Source organism: Colobus angolensis, unplaced genomic scaffold (assembly GCF_000951035.1).
Source record: "Colobus angolensis palliatus isolate OR3802 unplaced genomic scaffold, Cang.pa_1.0 Scaffold207, whole genome shotgun sequence".
Taxonomy (NCBI): Eukaryota; Metazoa; Chordata; class Mammalia; order Primates; family Cercopithecidae; genus Colobus; species Colobus angolensis.
The window spans coordinates 4,843,367-4,861,254 of record NW_012115233.1 but is presented as its reverse complement, the minus strand read 5'-3'; the positions used below and the strand labels follow the sequence as shown (position 1 = coordinate 4,861,254).

At 40.4% G+C, this 17,888-nt stretch overlaps 1 protein-coding gene across 5 annotated transcripts in view; it reads right to left on the bottom strand.

Moving 5' to 3' along the window:
• CDH13 (cadherin 13) overlaps window positions 1–17,888 on the bottom strand; it is a 1,192,767-nt gene that overhangs the window by 936,608 nt on the left and 238,271 nt on the right. The window lies entirely within an intron of this gene.

Genomic DNA, 17,888 nt, shown 5'->3' with positions numbered 1-17,888 from the left:
ACATTTAATAATTAAAATGTATATTTTATGTGTTTAATTTTTTTTACATATATAGAAAAATATATATAATCAGTATGTATCAGTGTGTATCATTTGCTCACAAGGCTCAAAGTGAGGTTTGAGGGGCCATGGTCAGATGGCATCAATGGATAGAAATAAACACCATTTACCGAGCAGAGGCTGTGCCAGCCTCAGATTTTCCTACAGTGTTCCTTAAAAAAGAAACCTGAAGTGCAGAGAAGCTAAGGACCTTCCTCCAGGTGACACAGCTAGTAAGTACTAGAGCTGGCATCCAAATCCAAGCATTCAGGTGCCAGAGCTGGGCATCTGCCTGCCACCAATACTATGAGGACCAGAGCTACGATGTCCACAAGCATGGGCCCAGCCTGCTAAGCTCCAGGCAAGTCTTGCTTATCCCACTGGAATATGGAGCTGGTGGGGGCTGACCAGGAGAAGTTGGAACACACTGGAAATATATGTCATGGATGTAGGTGGTGTCATGGTCACGGGGTAGGAGGGGATGGCATCAGCAAACAAGGGGACTCAAAAAAATAGAAAGCCCTTGTCACCTCAGAGAAGGTGAGGATCTCATGCAACATTGAAAAGCCTGCCTGCTGTCTTTGAAAATGCTCAGTAAAATCAGTCCTGATCTACCTTTCAATGTCTCAATGTCAGATATTCAGGTGACATCTAGAAAGGCACAATTGCTGATGACAGGCTCTTCATGCTTTGGAATGGAAGATGGCAATATCTGAATTTTCGTTCTTAACAACCTCCTGGAGATTTGTCAGTTCCCTGCCAACTCCTTCTGTCTCCCCATCCCCTGCCATTAGACCAACAACCATGCCCCAGGCTCCACTCAAATCTACCTAGTCGCTGAGAAAATCCTAACCAGGACAGGAAAGCTACCAGAAGTCCCGACCCACAGGAGGGGTTCTGGAATAAATCTCCCTGTTCTCAACACCTGTATGTTTGGAGTGTGTTTAGAGAGGGAATTCTTTCCTTCTTGTAAGCCTCAAGTAACAGAGACTTACTGAAATGTATCTGTGTGACTTTCTCTTCAGATTTTCCCAGTTGACCTTTCCTCTTTTTTGCTAGAGGCATTTTGCTGCCTTGGAGATGATTAGGAGTGAAAGATTCAACATTTAGTCTAAAGACTTTAGTAAAACAAAAATCTTGAAAGCCAGAGTTTACTGAGAGAGCAAAGAGGTTTCTAATTTACAAAAAATTTACTGTAAGCCTTGGGTAGAGATAACTGAGGATTTCAGGGAAGGGGCATTCCCACCCCCACCCTGACACCCTTTTGGTCTAGGTGACACAGACTGGGGAATGTTACTGGAGAGGGAGAGGGATGTGACAGTTCCTTGGGGCTCAGAGAGTCTGGCTTCTGAGGCTGATTCCACAGCCATCATGATACGAGAAGACTTTTCAAAGCTGCACATGTGTATTTTCAAACATTTTACTATATCTTACTTTCTATTAGCTTAGCAGAATGAGAATATAGAGAGAGAGAGAGAGAAAGAGAGAGAGTGTGTGTGTATGTGTGTATATATGTGTGTGTGTCTATGTGTATGTACGTACTTCCACCTTCCTCTCTCCTCAAGAATCATGACAGGGTTTGAGTGATAGAGGTTCAGGTCTTCCCTGGCCCCCAGGTTACACTGGCAACTGGAAATTAAAAAAAAAAATTAATAGAGATGGCCGTGTGTAAAGCACATAAGTTTAGGAGAGATTTGAGGAGCTCTTTAGACTGGAAAAGAATTAGACTCTGAGGTATTTCTGCATGCTTTCTGGAATATTTACTGTGCATTTTCACATCATAAAGGCTGGAGAGGGCCTACAGTTTAAATTAAAAAACAAAACAGAATTTCCCAAACTTAACTTCAAAATATGTTTTCCCCCATTGCATTCCTATTACCACCTACAGAATAGTGTTCCATAGACAGAAGTTTGGGAAATGCTAGTGTGGAACAAATGTGAACTACCATGTCCTGGGAATTCAGACCACCTATATCAACATGGTATAGTGCTTAAGACCAAGAACTGAGATCGCCTGTGTCAAACTGACTTAATTGTTCACAGAAACCTTTGTCCAGGAATTGTAAGGCTCTAACCCAGGAACAATTTCACTGCTTTGTTCAGAAAATCTATGCATATCAATTTATCTGGGACAACAGTCTCCTTACTTAGATAAATAGCTCATTTATCAAACAATAACCTACTTGTCAGACTTATTTCAATATACTCATCTTGCTATGTCTAACAATCTTAAATCAGGATGTCATGAATTTACCCGATACCAATCATCTTCCTATCTTAAATTACATGAGCCTATACCTTCCCTACAAGCCGTATAAATATCTATTCTGACTTCCATCTTCTGGAATGTTGCTGAGATACTGTTAAGGTAGTTTTCTCCTTTGTGGAAGTGAGTTCTAATAAATGTAGTCTTGTTTTAACACCAGTTATCTGGTGATACTTTGAGAAGGTGTATTTACTGTATAGTATATGAGCTGTTTGGGTGCATGCTTGAAATCTGGGAGCCTAAATGAAACTTGAGATAGTTCCCAGGCACATTTTTTCTATCGTCAGAGCTGAGCACTGCCCAACTCCTCCCCTTGTTTGGGCTGCTTCTCCAAACTCAGTAACTGTTTGCCTCTGTAACTGGATGCCTCTGATTTTTGTTTGTTTAAAGTCCCTAATTTAGGGAATGGGCTTCCAAACATGACACCTGTCTCCCAGACCACGAAGTGGGCTCTTGACCCAATGCCAGGCCAATCAGCTTCTCTACCAGGAGTTTGAATGAAGGCATCCCAAACGGGAAGGTATTTGGAGTTAAGTTATTCCTCTCTTAACACTAAATGTGTGGTCCACAGACCAATGCCCAACCTCTTGTTAGGGGCCCATGACGAGTATAGAAATTGAAAGCAGTATGACATAGTAACATTATACCTGTTCAGTCTATTTTTTAAAAAGCTTACTTTTTATGTCTTTGGATTTATTTAATTTTATAAAACTTGATTTTCATCATATTACTAAGAAAAAAATGTTCAAAAGTTGAAAATAAGACAAAAATGTGGGTTGCATGTTCTTTCAGTGTCATATACAGGCATTAACTTGTCAAGTCAAAGTTTATTTAATTATCTAGAAAAATGTATTGTTCACCTCATTGTTCACTACTCATTGATGGTTTCAGGCTTAATAACATGACGTGTTAATTCATAGATTTCTGTCTAGCAGAGATGCAAGTAATAATGGGTAGAAAAGACAACCATAGAGGTTGCAGTTTTTTGTCCTGTAGGACATGAGATGGCTTAGCTGTGTCCCCACCCAAATCTCACCTTGAATTGTAACTCCCACCATTCACATGTCATGGGAGGAACCGGTGGGAGGCCATGGGAATTATGGGGGTGGGTCTTCCCTGCACTATTCTCATGATAGTGAATGAGTCCCATAAGAGCTGATGGTTTTAAAAAGAGGAGTTCCCCTGCACAAATTCTCTTTTCGCCACCATCCATAAGATGTAACTTGCTCCTCCATGCCTTTCACCTTCTACCATGATTGTGAGGCCTCCCGAGCCATGAGGAACTGTAAGTCCAATAAACCTTTCTTTTGTAAATTGCCCAGTCTCGGGTATGTCTTTATTAGCAGTGTGAAAACAGACTAATACAGGACATTAACCACCTTCGTATGTAACCAAGCAAACTTATTCTAACACTCCTTTACTATTAAATTGCATGCAAATAGCAATCATAGTTAACATTTTACTGGTCCCCTTTTGAATTGTTGAGATAGATAAAATCTTTGATGTGTTCACTTTAGATGTGAATGTGAGTCATGTTTTAAACTTTTTGAAAACTATATTTGACATTTTTCTTTTTTTTAACAAAAGTATGTTAGTCTGTGACACATTAAAAGAAAACAAAATGAAACAAATACCGTCATTCACTGTAAAAGCTCGAAAAGCACTGTCCTAATTCTCTGAGTTCCCATTGCTTACGCCCATGGAACTTCTCTAGTTTCTGTCCTTTCTGAGACCTTGCAATTCAGGTCTTTGGATGAATCTGTGACTACGCAACTTCCTTCTATTTTAATTAAGCATCTTTCTTTAAAGTCTTGAGTTAAAAGTCTTGACTTTCTTTAAAGTCAGAATCCTAACTAAGTCATCATATTGTAATTATAGCTAACAAAACGCTTTTCAACAGATAACAATCCAACCTCTGCTTTGGTACAGAAGGGTATATATCTAACACTAAAATGTCCTGATCAAAACTGCACGTGATGAAAACAAAGTTTGAGAGCATCCAAAAGCAAAGCAGGCAACTTTTGTCATGAACAAAAACTTTGTGACACTTCCAGCTTTGGCCTCACTCATTCTAGAACTACCTTGGTCATGTCCCCAAAATGAACAAAACCTTGGAAGCATAATCAAAGCTGTCATGTGCAAGACTCCAGGCCTTTCTTTGGGAGCTATAGCTTCTCTCTCCCTCTTGAGTATGGTCAAAAGCCAGGTCCTAGTCCATGGCCTCCATGTGATTACCTGGCCACACATCCCCATGAGGATCCATCTGGCAATCCCAGTTGCCCTCTAAGTTCAGTCCTCCCTATTCTTATTCTCTTTCCCCTCTTCAGTACCTAGTATTTGATGCTGAGTTCCTTCCTTAGCATAATTTATCCCCACTTACTCTCACTCTGTTTTCAATTCAACAGACTTTCTTCCATGGAAAAATGCAGTGCTAACCAAATTCCGGGGAGGTTTTGACTCATATTTTGAACTGTTTTTCAAACAGTACTTATTTCTTTTATGTTATTCAGAATCAATGTTTCCTCATTTGGAATCCCCCCTTCCTCTATGGAATTTAATGTATACATATGAAAATTAAAACCAGTTTTAGCTAAATATAGATCCTCTGGGAGGTCTTCAGAATCAGCTGACAGGCACAGTTAAGAGGAGCCTGGATCGCTGACAACCATTTTGGCTTCAAATGGAAAAGAAATAAGCTGGTGCAGCACTTGGCCACTTCTCAGGGGTGGCCTGCCAAGACATCATTTACCAAGGTGTTCACAAGTAGTAGAGGGGTTGAGGGGTAGGCTGAGCCACCACACTCTGCTGCCCCTAGAAGTGGTCGGGATGTAAAGAGGCCAACTTAACGTCTTAGCACGACTAAGGTCTGCAACTTTTCAAGGGAATGTTCTGCGGACTGCAATCTGCAATTCTGAAATCCAAGAGACTCAGCACACCAAACATGTTTTTATAACTCATTTGGCAGCAAAACCCAACCTGAACTGACATGATGTTATTTGTGGTCCTTATTTATCCCACTGAGGGTAAACATTCATATGCTTTACTACTGAAATGTAAATCTGTTTTATTACAGGGTGCTGCCCCAGACCCCGCTGGTAGAATTGTGTAATATACAATGTGAACATCTTATTATCTTTCTAAATTCCAGAACACATCTGGACCTAAAATTGGGAGAACTGATTTCTCAAATATTTTTCACAGAGCATGTTTTTAACATTTAGCTCAAAGAGACCAAGCATGAGTGAGAAGTGGTGGGGGGTGGGGCAGAGCATGCATCCCTAGAATATAAAAATGCTTAAAAGAGAGTCTCAGAGCAAGTAGGAAGAAAATATGCTCTCTTTCAGGGGAGCCAAGCTATATTGAAAACTTCATGGGTCATCTGTGGTGGGCATCCAGCACTACCCATTCAAACAGCATCATCTCACACAGATTTCCCACCCCAGCTTTATTCTTTTAAAGGATAAAACCAACCAACTTTTTAAAATAAAAATATTGCATGTAGCAGGCACTGCTCTTACCCCTTTGCATGTGCTATCTTGTTTAATCCTTGAAATACTATCTCCATTTCACAGATGAGAAAAATTAGGAGCTGGAAGTTTGGATAGCTTAAAAACACCACCCATTATGAGTGACAGAGACAGGCAGCATTATAATCTGGGAGCCCACATGACTGTCTTGTGAAAATATCAGGGACACTCCAGTCTGTTCTAAGAGGCAATGACTAGACCACTTTATTGTGAAAGGAAACTCCAACACCAGCTACAGATTCCATATGGAAAGATCATGGGGTTTGGAGTCAGAAGATTGTAGAACCACTGACACTTCTTAGTGAGATCTTGGACTCTTCAGTCAACCTTTATACCCCTATCTGTAACAAAGAGTTTATAATCCTATTTACAAGACATTTGGGATGATTAAATGTATCAAATTATAGCTCTCCTCCTGGATCACAGTATCTCAAACCAAAGAACCCACTCTCATCTTAGGGCTTTGGCACGAGTTACTCGCTCTACCTAAGTGTTTATACCATTGATTTTTACTTCACTGGATTCTTCTCATAGTTCAGGAGTTGGATTCTTAGAAAAATCTTCTTTGACTACCCATTCTTCAGCAGCCATGCTGAAATCTCTATTATATGACCTCGCCTTATTTCCTTCATGGTACTTCTCATCATCTTGTCATGTGCCATTTTCCTGTGTTCTCAAGGGTTTATTATATCATGTTTGCCTTTTTCTCTCTCCAGTATAATGAAAGCTCCAGAGCAGGAGGCACATTTTTTATCTGATTCCAAGCTTTATCTATTATACTTAGCACAGGGTCTGGCACAAACTAGGTGACCATTCAGTGTTTCTTCTACAGTTGGCTTAATGAGTGGTAGGGACCCAATATATATCTTTTCCTTTTCTATTCTCCATTTCTATCTCCAGAAGGAGAATGAATTTGGTCAAATGCAAAAGTCCTTGGGGATATTTTGACTGGCAAGCATTTGTACCTCTTGCCCTTTTGCTCTCAAGTAAAAAAAAAAAAAATCCATGAAAATTAAGGTGAAAAGAACAAACAGAGGGCACCTCTGTTACTAGAATATGTATATATTTGATCTGTAACAGAATAATAAGAACTTCTGCTTTCTCGGGCTATTTAAAGCCATGCTTAATCTTTCCCAATTTATATTTTGATGCCTTACTTATTAAGCAGCCCAGTTTATGTAGTTCTAATACCTTAAATTAGGAGATGCTCCTGTAACATCCGTATGTTCCTGTATTCTTAAATCCTTAAAGAAAAACAGGAATGAAACAGATTTATACCAACTCCAGAACCATGTGAGTGAAGACACTCAACAGGTTGAAGAGTGAGGCCATATGGCAGCACTTAGAATTTGATAGTCTTAATTAAGCAATCTGCTCACCAGCATCACCAGCAAGAAACCTGGCGTGATGGCTGTCCTCATCCCCTGTCACCTGAAAAACATTTCCATTTGTGTGTATGCTGGGTTCTAAAAATCCTCAGGCATGGAGCACAGTCTGCAGTCATAGGATGTTAGTACTCAACAGGACCTTAGCGATAGAGCACAATACCCTTAGAATGCACTGTCTGGCTTTTGCCAGCCCAGCATCATTTCCTTCCTTCAAGGAATTGCATGTCCATTTCCCCAGGCCTGGCTAACAGAAGTGCAGAATTTTCTTGTATATAATAACTGGCTTAGGGATAAGCACATGACCCAAGTTGGCCCAAGGATGGTTAGCCATGAGATATTTGCTGGAACACTGGGAAAACAGATGCTCTGGCTTTTTTAGCTAGAAGAATAAAAGACTGGAATTGCTGGTGGCCATCTTGGAGGGAAACCCTCCGAGGGTGAAGATTGAGACCAATATTATAGAAAGCAAAGCTGGGGGATGAAGGGTGATATTGAGGATATCATTAGAGCATCTAGATCCAAGTGTTTCCAAAGCCAGCTCACATTGTGAAATTTTCAGTCATGTGAGCTGATAATTTTATATGTTTTTGCTGAGGCTAGTTGGAGTTGTGTTACCGTTAATTACAATCAAAATAGCCCAACTCATATGCTCTCATTATACAAATGAGGAAACAGAGGTCCAGGGAGGAAAATTGTCATGCAAGTCAATGTTAGAGCTGGGAATAGACTTCAGTGATCCTGCTTCTCTTTTGGAAAACCTCTTTTAGATGTCTGCTAGTGTCAACCCTTGGGTCTCCCTGGGGCTCTCCTTTCACTTATTTCATGTTCAAGTGCTCCCCAATTACACTCCCATCTCCCCTGTTCATCTCTCCTCTGATATATATACAAACTGTCTCCATCTCAGGACTTCTGAAATGGCTCCATGGTAGCCTGGGCCATGCCCACTCACCCTTTTCACCTTCCTCCTACTCTGAATTTCCAAGAAAGCCAGCCACACTGTCTGACCACACGGTGCCCTTTTCGTACATTACCTGTATCAACAATTCAAAATGCTGAAAACAGATTTTAAAGTCTTTGATCAACACCAGCCAGCCCATGTCCTGTCTGTCACCTCTTAGCACTGTCTTCTGCTTCCTTGATAGTGAATAGCAGGTATTGTCTACAGTGTTATTGATATGATAGAAACAACATAGCATCAAAAACATCAAGATGGTTTTGTCTTCTATGGAACATCATTTGACTCCATGCACAGTCTTAGGAGTAATAGTGACTTCATGAAGGTGAATTTAGATGCCCACGTGGGACAGGCAGAATTAACTAGGAAGTTTAACTAGTTTAACTAGTTTAATTAACTAGGAAAATTAACTACTGTATATCAGAAAGATAAACATTGGAGGGCCACAGAAAGCTTTCAGCTACAATTATCCCTATGCTGTTTCCGACAGCTAATATTTCAGGGGCCATTACAGGTCAGCTACTATTCAAAACCCTTTAAATAGATTAATACTTTTATTTTTATTTATTTATTTATTTATTAATTTATTTATTTATTTTTTGGGGGGAGCAAAACTGCAAATTTATTTTTGGTAACCTAAGGTGTGGGGGAGAGGTCTGTCGGCCTCCGGCAAAGAAGGCCGGCAGAGTCCCCCCGGTGGGGCTCTCGGACGGAGTTCCTGCAGTCCCGACATCCCGACAGGAGTGAGAGACTCAGGGAGGCTGCCAGATTAATATTTTTAAAAATAATTTAAATCATTATGGGTATATAATAGTTGTATATTTTTACAGGGTAGCTATGATGTTTTGATACAGATATACAATGTGTAATAATCAAATAAGAGTAACTGCATATTCATCACTTCAGACCTTTATCATTTCTTTGTGTTAGGGACATTCCAATTCCATCTTATTGGGTATTTAAAATATACAATAAATTATCAATTTTTGTTACCCTGTTATGCTACAAAATACTAGATGTTATTCATTCTAGCTGTATTTTTGTACCCATTAACCAATTCCACTTTATCCTCCCTCCCCAGTACCCTTCCAGCCCCTTACAACCATCATTCCACTCTATTTCCATGAGTTCATTTTTTTTCTTAGCTCTCACATATGAGCGAGGAGATTCAATATTTGTCTTTTTGTGCCTGACTTATTTCACTCATTATAATGTCTTCCAGTTCCATCCATTTTTTTTTTTTTTGCAAATTACAGGAGTTTGTTCTTTTTTATGGCTACATAGTACTCTATTGTGTATATGTATCACATTTTCTTTATCCATTTGTCTGCCCATAGACACTTAGGTTGCTTCCACATCTTGGCTATTGTGAATTGTGCTGCAATAAACATGGGAGTGCAGACAACTCTTTGATATACTGACTTCCTTTCTTTTAGATATATACCCAGCAGTGGGACTGTAGGGTCATATAGTAGTTCTATTTTCAGTTTTTTGGGGCCCATCCATAGTGCTCTGCATGGTGGCTGAACTAATTTACATTCCCACCAACAGTGTATAAGGGTTTCCCTTTCTCCACACCCTCATCAGCACTCACTGTTGCCCGTCTTTTGGATAAAAGCCACTTTAACTGCAGTTGAGAGAATATGTTACATACATTTTATTTGCATTTCTCTGATGATTAGTGATGTTGGGCATTTTTTTTCACATACCTGTTAGCCATTTGTCTTCCTTTGAGAAATGTCAGTTCATATCTTTTGCCTATTTTTAATGAAATTATTTTTTTCTATTGAGTTGTTTGACTTCCTCATATATTCTGGCTATTAATCCCTCATTAGACAGGCGGTTCTCAAATATTTTCTTCCATTCTGTGGGTTGTCTCTTCATTTTGATTGTTTGCTTTGCTGTGCAGGAACTTTTTACCTTGGTACGATTCCATTTGCTCATTTTTGTTTTAGTTTCCGGTAGTTTTCAGGTCTTAAGAAATCTTTGCCAAGACCAATGTCCTCGAGTACTTCCCCCAATTTTTCTTATAGTCGTTTCAGAGTTTCAGTTCTTAGATTTAAGTCTTTAATTCATTTTGATTTGCTTTTTGTATATGGCAAGAAAAAGGGCTCTATTATCATTCTTCTGCATATGGATATCCAGTTTTCCCAGCAGCATTTATTGAAAAGACTATTCTTTCCCCAAGGTATGTTCTTGGCACCTTTGTCAAACATGAGTTCACTGTAAATGCATAGATTTCTGGGTCTGCTATTTGGTTCTGTTGGTTATGTGTCTGTTTTTATGCCAGTATCACACTCTTTTAGTTACTATAGCTTTGTAGTATAACTGGAAGTCGGATAACGTGATACCTCTAATTTTGTTCTTTTTGCTCAAGGTGGCTTCTGCTGTTCTGGGTCTTTTGGGGTTCTATATAAATTTTACAATTATTTTTTCTTTTTCTGTAAAGAATTTCATTGGTATTTTAATAAGGATAAAGTTACAGATCAAACTCCTTGTTCTACCCCTTCCCCACTTCTCACTACTACACTTGTGCTTAAAAAGAAAAAAAAAAAAATTCCTGCTGAGCGCAGTGGCTCATGTCTAACCCAGCACTTTGGGAGGTCGAGTCAGGAAGATTGTTTGAGGCCAGGAGTTCAAGACCAGCCTGGCCAACATGGCAATACTTGGCTCTATTAAAATTATAAAAATTAGCCAGGCGTGGTGGTGCACTCCTGTAGTTCCAGCTACTCAGAAGGCTGAGGCATGAGAATAGCTTGAACCCAGGAGGCAGAGGTTGCAGTGCGTTGAGATTGTGCCACCGCACTCCAGCCTGAGTAACAGGGAGAGACTCCATCTCAAATAATAATAATAATAATTATTATTATACAATATTATGATTATCATGCATAGATTAATATTTAGTCCTCAAAATAAACTGTTGAGATTGCTGCCATTATAATATTAATTTTCCAGATGAGAAAATAAAGCCATAGGGAGTTTTTCTGTTTTGTTTTTCCCAACTTGCCAAAGTTACTTAGTCAGTAAAAGATCACCCTTGGATTTGAACCCAGGCAGCCGACCTCTGGGGTCTACGCTCTGAAGATGCAACACTGCCCAGAAATTGGCAATTTCTAAAGGTTAAATTCTAAATGTTAATAACAAATTCCTTTTATCAAACACCTCAAATTCACACACTGAGCGGCCAAACAGGACACATCTATGAGGCAAATTTAGCCCAAGGGCTGACAGTGTGATACCTCTGGTCTATTTATTTCTTCCATTCTACTGTTAAGAAAACTTAGGCCAAGGGAACTCCACCTGCGTTCATGTTCCTCATCTAGGAAGGCCTTCTCACTCTGTTACTTCTTGTGTTTCCCATGGTTTAAAGAACAAGTCAGGACCCAAGTCCAGCGGAAGGATCTCTAAACATTTTGTTATATCTGTCTTTGATGTGTACATATGTTCATTTCTTATCCTACGTCATTTTATTGTAATATTTCACACTTGTTAGGTAGGTAGGATAATGCATTTATGAGGTTCCTAATCATTATTATTGACTTATTACTAGATTGATACAAATAAGTTGGTAGAAGGGAACGGAAAAGCATTACATTTCTATGGAGCTCTGTTCAAATATAGGAAAACCTCTTATTAATGTAAATAGGAGTCCACATTCTGACCTGATGTAACGTCAACTTCATAATGATAGAGTGAATTAGACAATACCAGAATAATTTTCCTTGGCACATCACAACAGATTAAAACAAATATACTACTTGAAACCACAACCTTATCCAGCTCTGTCCAAACTGCAGTGCAGGTAACATTATACAACCTCACTAATCAATTAATCAGTCTCCCAACCTGAAAGTAAATACAAGCTTGTATGAAGTATGTGAAGGATGTGTGAAGAATGACCAGAAAATGTAAAGGGAATTATCATTGTTATTTTTAAAAATCACAAAAAATGAAAGCAAAACTAAAAGAACCTAGGAAGTTCTCAAGACACAGAATGTAGACCGATAAAAGCCTAAGTCAGCTTGAACTCAGGAAACAGGCATTTCTCCACCTGTGAGGTTGGAAAGGTCATCCATTTATTACTATCCAAATGAAATCTTTTCAGCAGGGTCAAAAGAGCCTTTGTTTTGACATTTAATTCACTGACGATGTATTTCCTCCCTTAGGATGCAAAACACCTCTCACATGCTCTTTCATTAATTGCCTTCATTTTTCAAGTTCCTTGCTTGATTTATAGCCAATTAAAAGCACCCTCAAAAGCCATGACTCATGTGTGTTAAGTACAAATATGATTAATGCGATTCCACACACTCCGTGGAGGACCTGGCTGCTAACCAAGGTCAGTGTCATGGTGGCATGACCAAGCAACATCTTGGTGAAAGAAATTCACAGAGAGGGTGGAAAGCTAGGAGTGAAGGGTCATGGACAATCTGGCCCTGGGTCCATCCAAAATAGAAAAAGCTAATTCTTCCACAATACAGAGAAAGGATGAGCTTGGCTATGAAAAGCAACAAATATGCAGCAGCAGCAGTTCTCTCTACCTCATCCAGGTTGATAAAAGTGATGGGAAAATAAGTGGCAAATGTCCTTGATGTATTACCACCAACATCAAAAACACTAAGAGACACTAGGACAGAGAGCTTTGGATAAAAGCCAGGGCCCTAAAATCCTAGGTTCAAATTTCGACACCACCAATTATAAGCAGTATGATCTCAGGTTCATTGTTTCACCTAGCTTAGCCTTAAATGTCCTCACCCGTAAAATGAGCAGATGAGAGTACCTTTCCCCTAAGAGCTGTTGTGACGTTCAGGGTGGCCCTCAACATGCTAGGGAGCACACAGTAAATGTCTGTTATCAGGGCCAGGGAGGCCATACTGGTCCACACTCAAAGAAGCTTGCATGCCAACATATGTTCCTAATATGGTTAGGCTTTGTGGCCCCACCCAAATCTCATCTTGAATTGTCATCCCCATAATTCCCATAATCCCCACATGTCAAGGGAGAGATCAGGGGAGGTCATTGAATCATGGAGGTGGTTTCCTCTAAGCCATTCTCATGATAGTGAGTTCTCACGAGAACTGATGGTTTTATAAAGGGCTCTTCCCCCTTATCTCGGCAATTCTCCTTCCTGCTTCCTTGTGAAGAAGGTGCCTTGCTTTCTCTTTGCCTTCCACCATGATTGTAAGTTTTCTTTTCTTTTTTTTTTTTTTTTCTTGAGACAGAGTCTCGCTCTGTCGCCCAGGCTGGAGTGCAGTGGCCGGATCTCAGCTCACTGCAAGCTCCGCCTCCCAGGTTTACGCCATTCTCCTGCCTCAGCCTCCCGAGTAGCTGGGACTACAGGCGCCCGCCACCTCGCCCGGCTATTTTTTTGTATTTTTTAGTAGAGACGGGGTTTCACCGTGTTAGCCAGGATGGTCTCGATCTCCTGACCTCGTGATCCGCCCTTCTCGGCCTCCCAAAGTGCTGGGATTACAGGCTTGAGCCACCGCGCCCGGCCGATTGTAAGTTTTCTAAGGCCTCCCCAGCCATGCTGACCTGTGAGTAAATTGAACCTCTTATTTTTACAAATTACCCAGTCTCAGGCAGTTCTTCATAGCAGTATGAAAACAGACTAATCCGAAACCAGTCTGGCCAGCATGGTTAAACCCTCTCTGTACTAAAAACACAAAAAATTAGCGGGGCATGGTGGTGCATACCTGTAGTTCCAACTACTCAGGAAGCTGAGGCAGGAGAATCGCTTGAACCAAGGAGGCGGAGGTTGCAGTGAGCTGTGATTGTGCCACTGCACTCCAGCCTGGGCAACAAAGTGAGACTCCATCTCAAAAAAAATAAAATAAATAAAATAAAAATAAATAAAAAAAGAAAAAGAGAAAAAAAAAGAAAAAGAAAAGAAAACAGAGTAATATAGTAAATTGGTACCAGTAGAGTGGGGTACTGCTATAAGGATACCCAAAAATGAGGAAGCAACTTTGGAACTGGGTAACAGGCAGGGTTGGGAACAGTTTGGAGGACTCAGAGGAGGACAGGAAGATGTGGGAAAGTTTGGAACTTCCCAGAGACTTGTAAAATGGCTTTGACCAAAATGCTGATAGTAATATGGACAATGAAGTCCAGGCTGATGTGGTCTCAAATGGAGATGAGGAACTTGTTGGGAACTAGAATAAAGGTGATTCCTGCTGTACTTTAGCAAACAGACTGGCAGCATCTTGCCCCTGTACTAGAGATCTGCACAATTTTGAACTTCAGAAAGGTGATTTAGGGTATCTGGCAGAAGAAATTTCTAAGCAGAAAAGCGTTCAAGCATGACATGGGTGCTCTTAAAAGCATTCAGCTTAATGTATTCACAAAGAGATGATTTGAAATTAGAACTTATGTTTAAAAGGGAAGCACACATAAAAGTTTGGAAAATTTGCAGCCTGAAGATGGAAAAGAAAAAAACATTTTCTGGGATAAATTCAAGCAAGCTACAGAAATTTGCAGAAGTAACAAGGAGCCAAATGTTAATCACCAAGTCAATGGTGCAGCAGGGGTGGTGGGTAAGAGGGAGATGTCTCCAGGGCATGTCAGAGGTCTTCAAGGCAGCCCCTCCCATCACAGGCCCTGAGGCCTAGGAGGAAAAAAATGGTCTCATGGGCCAGGTCCAGGGCCTTGCTGCTTTGTGACATCTCAGGACTTGGTGCCCCGCATTTCAGCCATGGCTAAAAGGGGCCAAAATACAGTTCAGGCTATTGTTTCAGAGGGTGCAAGCCCCAAGCTTTGGCATATTACACATGGTGTTGGCCCTGCAGGTACACAGAAGTCAAGAATTGAGATGTGGGAACTTCCGCCTAGATTTCAGAGGCTGTATGGAAACACCTGGATGTCCAGGCAGAAGTTTGTTGCAGGGGCAGAACCCTCATGAAGAATTTCTGCTAAAGCAGTGCAGAAAGGAAATGTGGGGTTGAAACACCCACACAGAGTCCCCACTGGGGCACTTACTAGTGGAGCTGTGAGAGACAGCCACCATCCTCCAGACCCAAGAATGGTAGATCCACTGATGGCTTGCACTGTTCTCCTGGAAAACCTACAGACACTCAAAGCCAGCCTGTGAAAGCAGCTGAGAGTGGGGCTGTACCCTACAAAGCCATGGAGAACCCACCTCTTACATCAGTGTTACCTGGATGTGAGACATGGAGTCAAAGAAGATCATTTCAGAGCTTTAAGATGTGTCTGCCCTGCTGGATTTTGGACTTGCATGGGGCCTGTAGACCCTTTGTTTTGGCCAATTTTTCCCATTTGGAGTGAGTGTATTTATCCAATGCCTGTACCTCCATTGTTTCCAGGAAGCAGCTAACTTGCTTTTGATTTTACAGGCTTGTAGGTGGAAGGGACTTGCCTTGTCTCAGCTGAGACTTTGTACTTGGACTTTTGGGTTAATGCTGGAATGAATTAAGACTTTAGGGAATAAGAATGTGTGATTAGTTTTGAAATGTGAAAGGGATATGAGATTTGGGAGGAACCAGGGGTGGAATAACATGGTCTGGCTCTGTGTCACAACCCAAACCAAATCTTGAATTGTGATCCCCATGATTCCCATAATCCTCACGTTTCAAGGGAGAGACCAGCTGGAGGTAACTGGATTATGGTGGCAGTTTTCTCTATGCTGTTCTCATTATCATGAGTGAGTTCTCTTGAGAAGTTGTAGTTTTATAAGGGGCTCTTCCGCTTATCTCAACACTTCTCTTTCCTGCCACCTTGTGAAGAAGGTGCCTTGCTTCCTCTTCACCTTCTGCCATGATTGTAAGTTTCCTGAGGCCTTCCCTCAGCGATGCTGAATTGTCAATTAAAGAGTCAATTAAACCTCTTTCCTTTATAAATTGCCCAATCTCAGGCAGTTCTTTATAGCAGTATGAAAATAGGCTAATACATTTCCTAACATGCATATGCTTGTCACATTATCTAGAAACACTCACTCTCTTTTGTCAACATGGACAGGAGTCCCTTCATGAAAATGTCTCCTAAGAACTACCCCTGCCTCTTCAGAAACATTAGCATATTAAAACTTCAGAAAAGTATCAGAAAAGTCAAGAGCAAAAAGGGTGACGTCAACCTAATCCCTTAGATCCACGGTTTCCACAAAAGTGAAGTAAATAAGAATATTTGGTGCATTTTTCACAAAGCAAAATTTACTCAAAGAACTGACTTTTCTTCTGTAACTAGTCTTTACTCCTTTTATGTTTGTTTTTTATGCCAAGTAACCTTTTAAAAGAAAAGCCTGGCAAAAGTAAATGGCGGTAGTGTTTTTTCCTTCTCTTCATTTACTTACTTTTAAAAAATTCATACCCAGTCTTAGCAAATTTTTTTAAATACACTCTCATCAATCTAGGATTTAAAAAATACTGGTCCATGCAGTTCAAATCCCTAGAATCATTGCTTTAGTCGCTTCTTCATCTGTTTGTATTTTTAATGGCCAACATGATTTTTCTGCTTAAAGCCAATTTCAGATGGCCATTATAAGAAAAGTGGATCTAGCTGAGGTCTATGCATGAAAGTAATAATAATAATAGTAACAGCAATAATAATAATGACAATAATAATAGCAGCTTCCATTTATTTGTGACTATGTTTTGGCATGTTTTCCATCAGTAGATGCATTAGCTCTAGAAGCAGGGACTGCCACTATTCTTCTTACAGAGATGAGATAAGTCAGACTTGGAGGATTTGAATAACTCACTCATGGTCACAGAGTTAATAGATGACTGTGTGCATATTTGAATTCTAGTCGATATGAGTTTAAAACTGTGTGATCTTAACCACAGTATTGTAAACATTTGGAGGAAACAACTGGAGTCCATCTTTACTAGAACCACAAGTAGGTGCGGTCTCTCCCCGAGTGCTTCTAAGACGGCACAAAGTGAGGGGCTTATAGTGTTTCTAAGAAGCTAATTCTGTTCAGTGGGAAGATTTCTCTACTAAAGAAAGCACGACATAGTCACAGGTGCACGACCTTGCTTTTCCGCTTAAACTGACTAACTTCATCTTATGTAGGCCCTGGTTACTCCGAGAAACCTGGCTTCTTTGTGGTCCATTTCTGCCTCTATTTATGTCTCTTTCTGATATAGGCAACATTATTTTGTTAGGATCTTTGTAGAGAATGTGATCCTGCACATCAATTCCCATGTGTTCTTCTTGTTTGCCAGACTCCTTTGCAGTTAGGTTGGCGACATGACTAGATCTTATAACAGAATGTGAGCAGAAATGATACATGCGACTTTGGGGCTGAGGTAGTTAAACACATATAGTGACCTCTTCATAGTCTTTCTTATTCCCCTGTCTGCCAGCTCAGTGACAAAAGCTAGAAGCTACAAGATGGCAGGACCAAGCTGGAAGTAGCCTCAGCCATCAGGTTCTTGCATGGAGGGCAACTACGGGGAGGAGAGTTACCCAGGAGACCAGCCCGACTGCATCTGCATGATCTGAGTGAGAAATAAACTTTCATTGTGTTAAGTCACTGGGGTCGTTTGACACCATGGCCTAGCCTAGCCTGCTCTGGTTAATGTAAGTTCTTTACTAAACATGTGATGCAAGTTGTATTGTAGGTAAACTTAGATGCTGCAATTTTTCTCTGTATCTATATGTCTGTGTTTGCATGTGGGTGGCCTAAGAGGAGTGATCCATAAAGAATTAACAGGGTAAAAAAAAGTACAGTTCTAATGGTGGCTATGTGGCCAATG